The following is a 17,494-nucleotide window of genomic DNA, read 5'->3' as shown; positions in this document are numbered from 1 at the left end:
TCTAGGCATCTGCCTAGTCAGAGCCCACTTATTTTTCTATATCATACAAACACATGAAGAGATGATTGATTGATAGGTAGGTAGATAGATAGATGAATGATAGCTCAAATTACAGCATCATGTATAAAATATGAATATATATATTATCTTGCTCTCTTTTTAATAAATGGACTCATACTTTATATATAATGCTGTAATTTGGCTTTTGCACCCAATTATGGATCATGAAAATCACCTGCAGTCAACAGGTAGAAATCTTACTTGATGGTCCCAAGGGTGTGAACCAATCTCTATGGATGCCTGTTAGGGGGTGATGCCGACACAACTCAGCAGTGCAAACTCATCAATCATAGCATTTTCCTGCTTTGACAGAGATCAAGGCAAACATTCTTTCTCAGGGGATCACACTCAAATAGCTGATGTTAGCAACAAGTGCTCTGACATGAAAAGTTAAGCCCAGAGGCGAGCCCTCTATCAGACTCCTTGCTTTAAGGGAGGGAAAAAAAGTCACAAGCATGACATTTGCTACAATTCTGTATTTACATTACCAGTTATGATGTGTGTCTGACACTTTTTTTTTTGAAGTTTTGAAGCTTTAAGTATTTTTAAGACTTTTTGCCTTTTGAATTGAATGGTGAGTCAAGGCAATCCTTGCCCATGGGGATAAAGAAAGGCAATTTTGTTCTGGGCTTAGGAAATTTAGATGGCTTTGAGGACTTAATCATTGAAAGGGGTTTGTTTGTTCTTTTTATGAAAACTCTGACCATGCTCTTTTCAATTTGTAAGATTCATTTTTTGGCAAGACCCTTTTCTGAATCCTCCTCCCAGAACATACTCCACCTAGTACCAATCTGAGGACTTTAAAAAGATTCCTTGTACTTCACAAGGATAAACAATGGAAAGTACCACTGATGATTCCTTGTCCTGTTCACTTACTTAAAACATGATCAGCTCAAAAGGAGCAGATGTTAAAAGTTCTCATGACAAGGAAAAAGAATTGCCATCCTGTGTGGTGACAAATGACCCAGACATATAGTGGTGAGCATTTGCGGTAGATACAAATATGGAATCATTATGCTATACACCTGATATTAGTACCATGTTCTATGCCAATTATACCTCAGTAAGAAAAAAGAAAGCACGCTCATTCTGAAAATAAAATAAAAGATTTCTTGACGCCTTCAAATCTTGAGGTTCACCTCTTGTCCCAGGAATGTCAGGGATAGGAAGTACTAAAATCTCAAATCCCAGTAAATGTCCATCAGTGACAAATACCAGGGAAGGGTGAACTGCCTCAGTGCTGGGCAGTGAGTCCTGCCTCAATGCCTGGCCCTGCCCTCTCCTCTCTGTAAATCTGGAAAAGCCATTTAGCTTTTGTGAACTTCAGTTTCCTCCTTAGTAAAATGGAGGGAACAATAAAGGTGGGGAACAATTTTTTTTTAAATAAAGATTTATTTATTTATTTATTTATTTATTTATTTATGCATAGAAGAACTGGGACATAGGCCAGAGGTGCCATGAATAAAAGGATTTACCTGAGACAGAGCAGGGAGCAGAACAGGCAGATCTACTAAAATACACTGGTAAAGGGAACAGCGGGCACAACAGGAGAGATCTACTGCCCCATATGTGGGTTAGCTCCCTGGCCGGGATGGAGCTCACGCTGTCTGCTGTCTCAGTGGTAGTGCTGAGTCTTAACCCCTAGGCCATCATGGAGGCCTATTGGGGGATCACTTATTGTGCATTGGGCTCACAATGAAATAACACATGTAGAGTGCCTGAGCTAGCCTGTAACTCCTATACAGAGGCCAAACACAGGCTGCCCCAGACAGTGTGGAAGTGGCATACTGATTATTTTGAATTAAAAGAAATTGAGAGACAGAGATCTAAGAATGATTTCTTTGGGGGCTTAATTATCTATTTCTCTTCTTTGTGGTGACTTGGGAGATGATAACCTTCTATTACTTGGGCTAGAATTTGTCAAACCTGTTTATGGTGCCTATATAGACAAACTAGGCAAAATTCCTTTTTCTTTAAATTGCAGAATTCTTTGAACTGTCCTGTTCCCCCAAGTTTGATGACCCCTTCCAAAAAATGACATGGCCTTACAGGAATGATGAGAAGACAGTTCACAATCTATGCGCACCCCACCCCTGCATGCCCAATTGAAGTTTGTTCTTTTCTTTAGCTAGTCTCACTTAAGTCGACTGAATATTTTCCAGTTGTATGAATCTAGATGAGTCAGGTAAGGAATCGTGAAACCAAGGGCATGATGAAAGGTGCTAGAAGGGTCCAGTCTCCTAGTCATGTTGACCACTGTGCTGGATTCCCCAGAGAAGTCCTTAAAATAACCATGAAGCTCGGCCCAAGCACTTAAGGCCACCCCTGAAAGAGAGAGCGCTAGGCCCACCTTGCCTCTCCAGTATTTGCTGTTTCCTAAAATAATTCTTGACACTGAAGAGAAGCTGTTTCTACTTACAATTCTTATGAGGGAATCAGGCCTTTTTGCACCAGGGCCCAGGGTAAAACATAACTGTGATTTACACACTGTAAACTTTTGTGAGTTTTATTTCACCTCAGTGGTCTGATATTAAACAGGTCCATGGTGCGTCACAGTGACTGGTGGCTTTTCTGGTAACCCAACACTGGGCTGTGAGAAAAGGAGAGAAAGGAGGAGAAAGCAGAGCACCTCAGGACTTCCGACCCCTGGCTATCCACCCTGGATAGCAGAGGCCACAAATTTCTGACCTAAGGTTCAAAGTCCTGCTCACCTACAGCTCTTTTTGAACCTGAACCTTCTTGAAGAGAAAAGTTTGTCACAAGCAATATGAAAGAACAAAGTGAGTCAGAGAAAAGTTGGGGAGGGGAGATACACCCACCACAGATGTCCTTGGAGACAGGTTCCATGAGAGAAGGGGACGGGCAGCTTGTTGCTGCCCTTTCACCAGGGCCTGCCGCACAGCAGGCTCGAAGTTGGGCCCTCTCTGCTCCCCGGAACCAGCGTGCCAATCTTTACCTCCCCTCCCCTGGCTCCACAATCCATGAAAGTCTGAAATTCTCCTCCAGTTTCCAGATCTTAACCTAAAACTCCTGGGCCTTTGCTCCTGCCCTTGGTTAAGTCTCCATCAGGACAGAAAGGGTTGCTTCTCTGGGACCCATGGACAACCACTGAACACAAGTTCTATTGAGTTAGATAATCTCCCCAAAATTCAGAAAGGAGGCAATCTTCCTCTGGCTGCTTGAGGCTTCTTTCTTTACTTCTCATCCTTATCCCTTTCCCTTCTTCCTTCATCACCAAGGAAGCTCCATGTCCTTTTCCGCTGGTATGGAGAATGTTTTGGTCTTTCCTGGCACCTGGCCCCAAATTTGTGCAACCAAACCCAATTAAGTGTCCCATTCTTACCAGCAAATCCAGCATTTAAGGAGATGACACAGCTTCAAAGTTGGTTGGGATTATAAATAGTAAGAAATGTTTCTTTCTTTCTATGGGATTTCAAAAGGACCAAATCCCACTCAAGAGAAACCAAACAACCAAACTCTGTCACATAAGATATTACTCCAATGAGTGACTTTAAATTGTATTAACTATTGTTATTTAAATAATAATCATCTATTATCTCTCATAATTCTTTAGATCAGAAATTTGTGAGTGGTTCAGCTGGGTAGTTGTGGTTTGGGAATCTTGCATGAGGTGACAATCAGATATCAGCCAGGGCTACGGTCTTCTGAAGGCTTGACTGCGGCTGGGGGGTATATTTCCAATGAACAGGCATCACACAGCTGCTGGTTAGAGGACTAGTTCCTCACTGTGCTGGCCTTACCGCAGAGCCACCACTGACAGCATGATGGCTAGTTTCCTTCAGAGTAAACCATCCAACTGACCTCCACAGAATTCAGAAGACCTTCTCTTACCTTGCTTCACAAATCCCAAAAACATCACAATCACCATATTATATCAGTCACATAGACCAGCTCTGACTTAATGTCAGGATTTGTGATAATGTGATTCATAAGAAATTTATATTTGGTGACTCAGATGATCAAAATATATATCTCACACATATTTGGTCATCACCCACAGTTCCTGGCTCATATTTCCCAAAACCCTTAGTACTTCTTAAGTATTGAGAGTGATAAAGGTGCCTTTTTTATGTGAATGAGGTCACTTTTGGAAGTGCCTAAGAATACATCTGGTTTCCAGGAGAAACAAACATGGATCGGAGGGATGAAACTTCCACCCCACACCCACACATCCAGGAGGGAAGAGGGGCTGAGAGTTGAATCAATTGCCAATGACAAGTATTTAATCAGTCATATCTATATGACTACTCCTTAAAAACCTAAGCTGATGGGTTTCAGAGAGCTTTCAGATCAGTTAACATGTGGTGACTCAAAAAGAATGCCCTGCCTGGAGTGGCCACATTAGCTCCACATCCTTCCCCACATCTCACCCTTTGCATCTCTTCCACCTGGCTGTTGACTCATATCCTCTAGCATCCTTTGTAATAAACTAATGATCTTGTGAGTAAATGGGCTTCTGAGTTATGTAAAGCACTTTAGCAAATTAACCAAACCTGAGGAGGGGGTTCTGGGAACCATTGATTTATAGCCAGTTGATCAGAGACGCCCTTGGCTTGTGATTGCTCCAAAGTCTGATTAGAGGACTGTGGGAACTTTCCATCTGTATCCAGTTGGTCAGAAGCACAGGTAACAGCCTGGGCTTGCAGCCATCATCTGAGGTTGAAGGTGGTCTAGGGACATTGAGTCCTTCACCCACAGAATTGAATGTTTTCTCTGAATAAATAGTTCTAGAACTGAGTTGAAGTCTCAGACACCAGAAGGGTGTTTGAGAATTGCTTGCTAGTGTGGGGAAGCTTGCACACATACCCATTCAGGAACTGGGTCCAGGAACCCAAAATAGAAGGTGTACAGAGGGTGTGAATGACAGACGTCAAAAATTGCTGGGGGGTAGAATGCCATCCTGGAAGCCAGTGACTGTGCCATCTCACAATCTATCAATGTTTTTTCACCTCTTTATTCCCTGCTGAATCTTGGCTTCAGCCATCCCTTCCAGTTTTATATCTTTGCCCACAGTTCTTGACAGTTCTTACTCTTTTACTTCCTTGATTTAAGGTTCATCTCCTCCTTCCCCCCACAGTTAAAAATAAATTATACACTTGGCAATAATAAAATGGGGATTTCACACCACCTCCATATAACTCTTGTGTAATAAATCTACAGAAAGTGCCTAGTGCAGCACCTGGCTCATATTAGGCATGCAATAAATGCTAATGGTGCTTTTTATTATTGTTATTATTATTATTTCTATTACCATTATTATGAACTCCTTCACTACCAATACAATCACGCCATTATGAATTGCCTTGTAGAAAGTCTGGCCAGGAACTGCACTCCTGTAATAGGTAAGGAGATGGTAAAGTCAATGAAAAATCTGCATTTCCTTTTTCCCTCTTTCTCAACCTTGGTGCCTTTCAACACAGTGTTGCAGTCAAAAGAAACAGATACCCAGCTCCAAATGCTTTGAAAAATAAACTCCATTTTTACTGGAGACTTTTGAAGAGGAAGCAAGGAAGGATGGTATTGCATGCCAGAGTCCAAAACACATCTAAAAAATTCTTTCCAACTGTCCCTCCTCCCCAGTCTTAGCTTCCCAGCGTTGGCACTGCTGCTCTGCTCCCAGATTCTCCCCCAGATTTTCTCCTGCCTCCAACTTGCCCAACTTCCTTTTTCTCCTCAAAGAAAATTTTAAAGGAGAAATTGAGAGCAGTGTTTATGACATTGACAGTTATTTAACTTGGTGGGGCTTCTAAGCTCTTCCTAGAAATCACTATACAGTCACTCTCCTCAAAGTTCATTTTAATTATATTTTATAGAAATACTGGTGCACAGTAGATGCGATGACCTGAAACAGAGCACACTGATCCTCCCCCCCAAATTATTTGAGACACTCTAGAGTTCCCAAGAAACACCTGAGTTTTATGTCAAAATCTGATTTTCTTGGCTCCCTCTAGCATCTTACTGCAGCCATTTACCTGTGCGCCCCCGAGAGCTGACTGTCTCATGAACTTGGCTTTGAAGTTCCATTCAATTCGACTAGCCATGTGACCTTTGCCAAGGCTGTTCTAAGTCTCTCTTTCCTTGTGAATAAGCCAAGTACCATAATGCCTGCGTCCCAGTTATCTGAAAATACATAAGACAGAGCACACAAATCCCAGCCCCATGCTTGCCACTGAGAACACAATAACTAGCAGCTCTCATTAGCCCTGGTGATGTTTTTCATGGGCTGTTGGAGGAAAATTACCTGATTAAGTGACTTTAATTCCTGAGAGGTAGCTGTCTCATTTACAAATAGAAACCAGAGTTCTGATCTGAAAAGGAAAAATATATATATTCAGAGGGATTTTTTTTTTTAAAGGAGTCTATTGCTGACTCTAGGAGAAAGGGCCTGGATTCAAGTCTGATGCCACCAATTTTCAGCCTTTCAGTTTATGAAACTGTACTAAGGGAATAATAATAATAACTGAGGCCTCCCTGGTGGCGCAAGGGGTTGAGTCTCAGCACTATGAAGCAATCTACAGCCACTGCAGCATGAGTTCAATCCCTGGCCGGCCAGGGAGCTAAGCCACATGGAACAGCAGACCTCTTCTGTCTTGCCAGCTGCTCCCATCAGCAGTGTATTTCAGTCAATTTGCCTGTTCTTCTCCCCACTCTGTCTCTGGTGAATGCTCTCACTCTCCCCTCCCTGTACCTCTGACCTGCACCCCAGCTCTTGTATGCATAAATAAATAAATCTTTAAAAATAATAATAATAATAACATCGATAGTGGTGGCAGGGAATTCACTTAGAGGACATGTATAAAGTCCTTGACAAGTAATGGGTATCAGTTAATTTTTTATGTTTCTATGATCAGACTGTCTTTTTTTTTTTTAAGATTTATTTATTTATTCATACAAGCATTGGGTACAGTCAGAAGCACGGGAGGGTGAGAGAATTCACCGAGCCAGAGCGGGGAGCAGAACAGGCAGGAGGACCGAAGTACACTGCTGAGGGGAGCAGCGGGCGGCAGGAGAGGCCTGCGCACCATGTGGGACCCTCCTCCGGTGGCCAGGGAGCAGCCGGGGATTGAACAGGCGCTGAAGAGGCTGAGGGCAGCTTCGCAACCCAGCACTCAACCGCTGTGCCACCGGGGAGACCCCAGACTGTCATTTTTTAAGAACAAATAAAAATACAGGTGTTCTTCCTCCTCCATAGTACCCTATTGCCATGCAGGAAATCTCCTCGCATCTGAATTCATTATCAGGGACCTCTAGTAAGACCTCACAGAGGGAAGCTTAAGACATTGTAACATGGAAATATTCATTCATGAACTGGCCACTTAAAAAACTGAGTCCCAGGGGCCTCCCTGGCGGCGCAGCAGGTTGAGCACGGCACTGTGAAGCTGTCTGCAGCCTCTGCAGTGCTGATTCGATTCCTGGCCGGCCAGGGAGATAACCACATGGCTGGGCAGACCTCTCCTGTCTCACCAGCTGCTCCCCTCAGGCATGTACTTTGGTCCATCTGCCTGTTCTGCTTCCCACTCTGTCTCTGGTGAATCCCCTCACCCTCTGGTGCCTCTAGCCTGTACCCCAGTTCTTGTATAAAAATAAATAAATCTTAAAAATAAATAAATAAAATTTAAAAACTGAGTCCTGGGTCTCCCTGGTGGTGGAGGGGTTAAGTCTCAGCGCTAACAAACTATCACCAGTCACTGCAGTATGAGTTCAATCCCCAACCAGGGAGCTAACCCATATGGCACAGCAAATCTCTCCTGTCTCACCCGCTGCTCCACTCAGCAGTGTATTTCAGCAGATCTGCCTGTTCTGCTCCCCACTCTGTCTCTGGTCAATTCTCTCAACCCCCACACCTCTGGCCTACACCTGAGTTCTTATATGCATAAATACACGAAATAAATCTTTTTTAGAAAATAAGCCCCAAAATGAAAACACTAAATCAAAAAAATATTCATTGCAGCATTATTTGCAATGGCCAAGGTATGGAAACAAGCTAAATATCCATCAACAGTTAAGTGGATAAAGATGGTGTGGTTCATATATACAATAGAATACTACTTAGCCATGACAACTATAAATCAGAGACATTCTGCGGGGGAAGAGGAGAGAGAAGGATCAAAACAGGTGTGGGAAGAGCACACGGGACTGTGGTGATGGTGCACAGGTGAGTTGGTGGTGGGAATTTCACAGGGACTATACCTGAGAAGAGAAAGCATACATTGTACAAAAATGAAGAATGATGTAAAATATATATAAAAGTTTTTAAAAAGAATACTATTTGGCCATGAAAAACAATGATATGTTGTCATTTGCAACAATATGGATGGACTGTGAGACTTTTACGCTAAGTGAAATAAGTCAGGGAAAGACAAATACCATATGATTTCATTTATCTGTAAAATCTAGAAAACAAAACAAACTCATATATACAGGGAACAAATTGGTGATTGCCAGAGGCTAGGGATACAGGAGTGATGGGTGAAATGGGTGAGAGGTGTCAAAGGTACAATCTTTCAGTTATAAAATATATAAGTCATGAAGATGTGATGCATGGGGACGGTAGTAGATAATATTTTTTTTGATTTTTTTAAAGATTTATTTATTTGTGCATACAGGAGCTGGGGTACAGGCCAGAGATGCAAGGGGGTGAGAGGATCCACCAGAGACAGAGTGGGGAACAGAACAGGCAGACTGACCAAAATACACTGCTGAGGGGAGCAGCGGGCCAGACAGGAGAGGTCTGCCTTGTCATGTGGGTTGCTTCCTGGCCGGCCAGGAATCAAACTCATGTTGCACAGTCGCTTAACACTTTGTGCCACCAGGGAGGCCCAGTAGATAATACTTAAAAAAAATCTCATTGTGGAGAGTGGTAATGACTGCACAGCAATGTGAATATGCTTTAAACCATCAAAAATGGTTAAAATGGTAAATTTTATGCTAGGGTGTCATACATATATACACACATACATATATACATGCATACGTAATTTAATAAGTGAATGAATGAATAAATAATTGATTACATAAATGGATGAATGAATAATTGAGTGAGTAAATGAATGAATAAATAAACAAAAAATAATTAACTGGTCCTGATCACATGTGGTTTACAGTGGGCTACAAGCTCCCTGGATGCTTCGAGATCATTGCTGCTGACTGTCCTGTGTTGTCACCCAGCAACACAATGCAAAAGGGACAAGGGTTAGTAGGAAGTCAGAGCGCCATTGGCAAGGCCCACCACCACTCCACAAGACCTTGATATACAGGGACAAGGCAGAGTTAGAACAGCTTCAAAATGGATAAAAAGATCTTTCTGGATGATAACACTTCCAGAAAGAATCAATGTGGCCAGCATTGGATTGAAAATGATGTTTGGGGGCCTCCCTGGTGGCGCAGCACTGTGAAGCTATCCGCAGCCACTGCAGCATGAGTTCAATCCCTGCCCAGGGAGCTGACCCACATGGTGCAGCAGACCTCCCCTGTCTGGCCCTCTACTCCCATCAGCAATGTATTTCAGTCAATCCACCTGTTCTGTTTCCCGTTCTGTCTCTGGTGAATCCTCTCACCCCCCGTACCTCTGGCCTACACCCCAGCTCTTATATGCATGAATAAATAAATCTTTAAAAAATTAATTAATTAATAAAAATGATGGTTGGAGAAACAGATGAAACCCTTAAATATTTTGGCCAAATTCAACCTTTCTATGAAGGGAAGTCCACTGTGACCTAAAAGATGCTAAAACGACACACCATTTTTTTGTTTCTAGAACGTGCACTTTATCACAATTGTAATCTATATATTATGGAATAAGTTATTTTTAAATAGTTTATGATTTTTTTTCAGAATAAAGTGTCTGTTTCACTGTATTAACTATAAAATTCTAGTTCTCTCTTTGAAAGCATCTATGTGTGGCGACATGTCCTGGAAAACCAAGAATTTCCTTTTCCTGATCCTAGTTGCTGACTGGCAGCTCCCTATACCTAGAATGCTTCCTCCCCTCCCTTTCTCACCTCCCCTCACATCCCTAGTCATTACTACAGTTCACTGCTTCACTTCTTTTCCTCTATCCTGCTTTATTTTTTTCTCTATAACATTTATCACCCTAGCACATTAAATGCATTTTTTTCAATTATATGTCTATTATCAGCCATAACATCAGGGACTTTATCCATTTTGTTCACCATTTTGTCTCCGGGAAGGGACAGGTAGACCCCTGAATTCTTGTGAGATGGTTGATGCATGGATGCATTGATCCCACATTCAGGGTACTTTGTTGGAATATTCTATCCTGATGGTATGTTCTGTAGCTTCTTTGGTCTTTTCTACCAGTTTTTCAGAGAGTCCAGCTCTGAGGTTTTCTGTAAATACCTGCTGAGCTAAAAGACAGCCCCGGTTGAATCCTCCATGTTCCAACTTCCAGTGTCTTCCAGCACTCCCCACCTCAACAAAGGGTGCAGTCCCAGGGCCCAGGCCTGGGGCTTCTGCCATCAGCTTCTCAGTGTTGTAAAAACAAAACAAAAGAACACAAAGCACCGGTGGAAACTCCAAAATAAACACTCTGCCCAGCAGGCTGGAGGGTGTGCCGGCAGCACTAAGATATAGAAGCTGCAGGAGAGGGCACAAGGTGATGTCGGTAGCTGTCTGCCTGAAGCACAAAGTTCTCAATGTTGGAGCTTCACTGCAGATTTATTAAAAATGCCAATCTAACAAGCCTGAGTGGCCAGCCCATAGAGAGTGGCATGCTGTGTGTGACCAGCACGGCCCTTCGCCTGGGCTCTAAATCAGTTCAAGATGTTCATTCAGGCGGAGGCTCCAGGCTATCAGCTCAGCTTCACCTACCACTGCTCCTTGCTCCTTCCAGCGATGCTTATCATCAGGACAGTGGGAGGTGCAGCCAGACAGGACTGCTTCATCTACAGTGTTTCTGATCCCATCTCCTTGTGAACCAGGAAAGACCCCGAGGAACCTGGGCCTCTCCCTCCCTCTGCAGAAGACCTGGCTCAGAGGAGCACCAATCCGATCCTGACCCAGGTGAGGCTCTTCCCCAAGTGTCCTCAGGAACCCTGCAAGCCCCTGGGGATTGTGTCCCGATTCCCATTTCATAGCTGCAAGGTCTCTCCGAGGCCACTCCCGAAGTGAGACGCCGGGCCGAGGCACCAACCCAGGCTTGAGGTTTGAAGTGAGCTGTTTCATTTTATTTTTTATGAAGGCACCATTGGTTTATGACACAGTATAAGATACAGAAAGATAGATCCCACCTCTTCAGGTGTAGGTTACCACAGCCCACCCACCACCAAGCAAGCTCTTTCAAACCCACCGTGGAGGTAGAAGGGGCCATGTGTGGTTTTAGGACAAGCCTGGAAAAAGGAAACCATCACCCTCCCGTGTAGGGATAGCACTGAGTTGTGGTGGCATCCGGACTCTGGAGACTGTCCACAGGAGGACACCCACCTTGCCCCTCGCTCATGCTAACCTGGGGGTTAACCTCTGTTGCTTGTGGTTACAAAGATCAACATAGTGCCTGGCACAGAAGATGCTCTTGAATAAATATTTGCAATTATTATCACAAAAAGTGTTAGTAATTCCAATGCTCTGAGAATTCAAGGGAGACACAGAGAAATATAAAAGGCATAATGGGTATGAAATGTCAGACAGCCCAGTGTTTCAGGCAGGTCACCCCTCAGATTCTGAACTGCACCCTGTTTTTCTCTTCTAATGGTCACTTCTGCTTGGGTGTCCCCGTGGCTCTTCACACAGCCGCCTGTGATGACACCCAGTCTTCCTTCAGTCCACCTGTCCCGTTGTCCCATGAAGAACACCTTCACTCACACGGGGGACAGACAGCAATCCCGGCCTCTGCCCTCTTGCCAAGGTCTATATATAGTGAGGCGGCTTTCCGAGCTATCCTTCCCTGTAAGCTGCCACATGCCTTCCCTGTGAGCGAGTGCTGTGAACACCCCCATTTCAGAGGCGGGATCTAAGACTCAGAGATGCTAAGTGACCCGCTGGCTAAAGAACAAACATCCTGTGTGGCACAGCTGGGGGTGGAGCCTAAACCAAGTTAGTGCCACCCCCGAGGAGCTTCATGTATGTGTGGGGTGACAGGGGAGAAGAGGGGGAGGGATGGAACATGGATTTGGACAGGAATACCACTCCGAACAAAGTTGATAGGGCCAGGAAAAGGCTGTAAGTAGGGAAGATGCACATCTTGTTCAGGGGTGTGTGTGTGCGCGTGTGTGTGTGTATAGGCTTTATTTTCTTGAGTCACACTAGGCAAGTATGCCCTCTGCTTTATTCATCCAGAAAAGTCTCACCAGCATCTAAATGGAACAGAGACTGTTCGTCACCCATTCTACTTGGTGAAATGGGGTCCCTGCGCCCCCATTTTCTATCTTTCCCAGCTGGTGGGCTGCTCATCACAACTTGTCAACTGAACCACTGAGTTGTCCCAGGAACCAAATTCCCCCTATCAACAGAAATAGGGATTTTGTGGCATAAATGCATACGTATATACATATACAGGAAGCTTTTGGGGAAAAAAATATACCTTTTAGGAATGAACAAGCATCTGTGGTCTCTCAGGCAAAAAACTTCAATTCCCATCCTTGCAGCTCTCCATATTGCCGATGAGTTTGGCCAGACACAGCAGAGGGCTTTAGGACAACTGTGAACCTAAACATGTCTGTCCCCTTGAAACATGTCTGTCCCCTTCCTCTGCAGACGGGAACAAAAATCATCAGTAATATTGGGACAGAACTTTAGTTCACTGAAGACTTCCAAATCCCTTCTTTGAGCCAATCTTCCCCTAGCTCCTGTGAAGCAAGAATCACATGCCCATTTCTCAGATGGGTACCCCGGGTTCTAAGACAGATGGAATGACCCAGGAGTGCACCTGGCGGAGCCCAGGCTGAACCCCGTACCTGTCTGTCTAACTTGGTGTGCTGAGTTCACAAGGCCATCTCCCCACGGATGGGCACCACCTCAATCCAAGAGGAGCCTTCATATGCTAGGAGAAAACTGTCAGTGCAGTCTTTACATCAAAGGCCATGCAGTTCCTTCACCTACTGTCATGTACAGCCACCAGAAACTCACAGTAGGCTTGGGGTGAGTCAGCTGTAGACAGCCATGGTGACTGTCCCATGAAGAAATCACCAGCCCTGCCCTGCCTGGGGTAATGTCCAACTTCTGTAGAAATAACTGGGGGTATACCCACTCTGCCCAACTTCCAGCCCTTTTGTCTTCATTCCCCTGGGGTTCTGTTCCTCCTGAGTCATGCACCAATATCTAAAGTTATGTTTTTAATCATACAATGAAATACATCAAGTTATAAAGTATAACAGCTAAAATTCAGTTATAAACATTTTTCAGTTTGTAATAAATTAATGTGTTCTTTCTTTATAATGACATGAAATGCCAAGCTCTATTCTAATGTCCACCATAATTTAAAGTGATGATTATAAATGTTATAGAAGTATTACAAAGAAGTACAAAATATCTATCATGTAATGTGATAGGAAAAAAAAGCCATGGTTCTATGGGTGCCACGCTTAGCAAGGATTACTGCATTGTGGCCTACATTCCTCAGAGAAGAAAATGCTAAATTTCTGAGAAATGTTAGTGAAAATAAAGATTTTTGCTCTTTAGCCCCATCCAGACTCACACATTTGGTCAAATGGTGGAGAAGAGGTTTGTAGATCTTGGATTAAAAAGCCCTGCATGCCAATATGACATGTGTATAGCTATTTAATCCCCTGCTGGCAAGCAAAATAGAGAGATGACTAGAAACTCCAGTCCTACGGGTAGACAACATGAGTCCAAATCCTCACCTCTGCCTCCTTAATAACTATGTGACAGAGGCCAGTCACTTAACATCTGTACCACAATGCCTCCTCCATGCAGTGGATGGTAAGAATAATTCCTACCTCAGGAGACCCGTGCTTTATCTAGAGTGTGGCACAATCAGTACTTCTGTTAAATATCTTTCATTAAGAGTGATTTTTAAAACTTATCTTTCAAGAAATTCCTACAGGACAATTTTTTTTTAAAGATTTATTTTATTTATGCATATAAGAACTGGGGTACGGGCCAGAGATGGGGGTGGTGAGAGTACTCACCAGAGAAAGTGGGGAACAACAGAACAGGCAGATCGACTGAAACACACTGCTGAGGGGAGCAGCAGGCCAGACATGAGAGGTCTGCTGTGCCACGTGAGTCAGCTCCCTGGCTGGCAGGGGATCAAATGCCAATTGCCCGATAGCGCTGTCTTTAACCTCTTCGCCACCAGGGAAGCCCAGGGCAATTATTATTATCGCCATTTTTCTATCTGAAGAAACTGAGACTCAGAAAGGGGAATATGTGCCCAATACAACACAGGCTTTTCCAGTCAGGAACCAGTCAGAGGAAAACTCCTGAAAGGTAGTCTGGTAGAGCCTCCCTGGTGGTGCAGCGGGTTGAGCACCATGCTGTGGAGTTGTCCGCAGCCTCTGCAGTGTGGGTTCGATCCTGGCTGGCCAGGCGAGAGTCCCACATGGTGCAGCAGACCTCTCCTGTCATACCCGCTGCTCCCCTCAGCAGGGTATTTCTGTCGTCTGCCTGATCTGCTCCCTGCTATGTCTCTGGTGAATCATCTCACCCTCTCACCTCTGGCCTGTACCCCAGCTCTTGTATAAAAATAAATAAATCTTTAAAAAAAAATTTGAAAGACCCTATTCCTCCTCAGTAGGCAATATTATACTATCGCTAAATATATGTCCCTGTCAGTCACTATCAGCAAAGCTTTCTCTCTGTATTCTCTAAGATAGCAAACTGGAGCAGCCATGTGTTATCACTCCAGTATCCATTCCCCTTTAAGAAACCACCCATCTTTCCCACTCAGACCATGAATTACTGGTGGGGCAGCTGCCACCCCAACCTACCCCCCCCCACCCCATAACCCAGACCAACCACAGTTCAAACACAAGACCCATACCAGAAGAATCCGGGTAAAAATTGCAACTTTGGTTAGAAAAAAGGATGCTTTCTTTCTCTGGGAGTAACTGAGACAGCAGCTGGAAGTCTGGAGCCATTAAGAGTCATCTTTATTACCACCTGAGGAGATACTACCTGACAAAGAGAGTAAAGCAAAGGGAATCAGGACTGAGACTTGAAGAAATAATATCCTGATGTCAGGACCTAAGTACCTGGTCCTAAGTACCTGAAGGCCATAATCTAACTGTAATTTTTTCATTTCTGTTCAATACATTTTCTTTTCTGTTTAAATTAATATAAGTTGGGTGACTGCCCCAGCTAACAAAATAGTCTTGACTAGCAATATCCTCTCTTTGTCATCTTGCCTCTAACCTCCCTAGCTCAGCTCAGCATGTCCACTTCTTATAGGCCTGTTTCTTAGCCTATTCTTCTAATGGGAGGAGAATGTCTGAAACTCCTCACCACTCACCCTCTGCCACCACCACCCAGTAGAGTTATTTACAGACTTAAGATCTCAGGAAAGCCTTGAGGTTACATTATTGTTCTGTTCTTTCTGCCATGATTATTTGACATCAGGGTATCAGGTCTTGATCCATTTCTAGTCCAGTCTGCCAACCTTGGCGCTAGGACCTCCATCTTTTTAGTCCAGTGTCCAAGAATACCATCAGGACTACTCCCCAAGCAATGACTTTCCTCCCTACTGTTTAATTCATGGCAGATCATCAATATACCAGCATCTTTCAACTTAATCGTAGTCTACCTCATATCAAATTTTTGACACTGTTTCTATATATGGCAAAGAAATCACTTGGAAAGTCAAACTTGGGGTAGACTATTAAACTGAAAATAAATTCCTTATGGAGATCATTTAACATAAGCCATTACAAATCCCAGCTATAAGATGAAGGAGGGCTAAGACTTTCTAATGCCCTGACAGTTAAAATAGTCGTTAAAATCCAGCCTGATTCTCTAAGCCATGATTTTTAAAGTCCTATCGGGAAAACTCATAAGGACAAGGTGGGTTTATGTAGTGGTGGGACAATTACAGGAGCTGTGGGAGGAAAGAAAGGGAGTTTTCTCCTCCTCCCTACTTGAAAGAGGCCCATTTGTGCAGCCTGCTGTGTTCCAAAGCCTCTACTGGAGATCAGATTGGCCCGCCCTGAAAACTTTCTTAAAGATGGATTTCCAGGTGTCACCACTCTTGGCTCAAATCCCTTAAAGATGAATAACAATCTTCCCCTCCAGGTACATAGATAAAGATCCAGGACTCAGAGGCCAACTGTCACAGGACAATGACAAGTGTGTGACTCTTTGGCCTGAGAATTTGACTGTGTATACTGCCTTGGATGGGGCCCTCCCTACAAGGGGAAAACCAGCCCCCTAGGGGCAGTGGATCAGAAATTCTGTGGGCATACAAATGCAAATAGCCATTGTAAGGAAAATGGGTTAACTCAGGCTCTTTTTCACATTCCAAACAACAGAGAGCCCATAACCTTAAAATGTATCCATTATGTTTTTCACCTTCAGACAGCTATAGCAATCAACAGATTGTAACTTTGAAAGTGCCTTGCATATGCACCAATGTGTCAGCTATGTCACTTTGGGCACACAACAGCATAAAGGGGCTGTGAGGCTCAGTTGCTATTCAGTCTGTCTGTCTTTCTGTCTCTGTTTCTTTCTTCTTGCCCATGTACCCAGTCTCCTGTTTCAGCATTAAAAGTATGTCAGATATAATGAAGGTTCCAAGATTCTTTTTCTGTCTGCCTGAATCATCAGGCATCAAACACCATCCTAAAACTTTTTTTTCCCTCCTATCTCACTTAAACCTCATAATCATTCTCAATTAATATTCATGTTAATAGGCTCCTAGCCACCTGTGTCTTTCCACAGAGCTAATCGAGTGTCCTCACAACATGGTAGTCAGCTGCCTCCAATGTGTGTGACCCAAGAGAGAGCCCAAAGAGGAAGCCACCTTGCCATTTAAGTACTAATCTCTAAGGTCATGAAACACTTCTGCAGCATTTCATTCATTAGAAGGAAGTCACTATAAAGAGCTTATACTTCAAGGTAGAGGAATTTTGGTTATACCTTTTGAAGGGAGAAGTGCCAAAGAGTTTGTGGACATATTTTGAAACTACCACAGGGCCTTATACAAGATCACAGCATGATGGTCTGATGATAACCCCCTGCTCCTAACCACAAAATCTTTTGCCTGTCAGGGGACAGCAAAAGGAAATTCTTCCTCCTATGTGTCAGGAGACATGAACTTCAGCTTCACCATTTGAAGAGATAAGAAATGCCCATGATGAAACATACAAAATTATACAAAAGGAAAGTAAGTTCTCCTTCCAACCCCAGGCCTTATTCTTCTTTCCACATGCAACCTCTGCTGACAGTTTTGCATGGTTCCTTCCAGACATGGTCTAAATCAATGATTGTCAGTGTGATCCTGGGG

This window comes from Talpa europaea (assembly GCF_964194135.1).
Source record: "Talpa europaea genome assembly, chromosome: 9".
Classification (NCBI taxonomy): domain Eukaryota; kingdom Metazoa; phylum Chordata; class Mammalia; order Eulipotyphla; family Talpidae; genus Talpa; species Talpa europaea.
Note: the sequence above shows the minus strand (reverse complement) of the source record.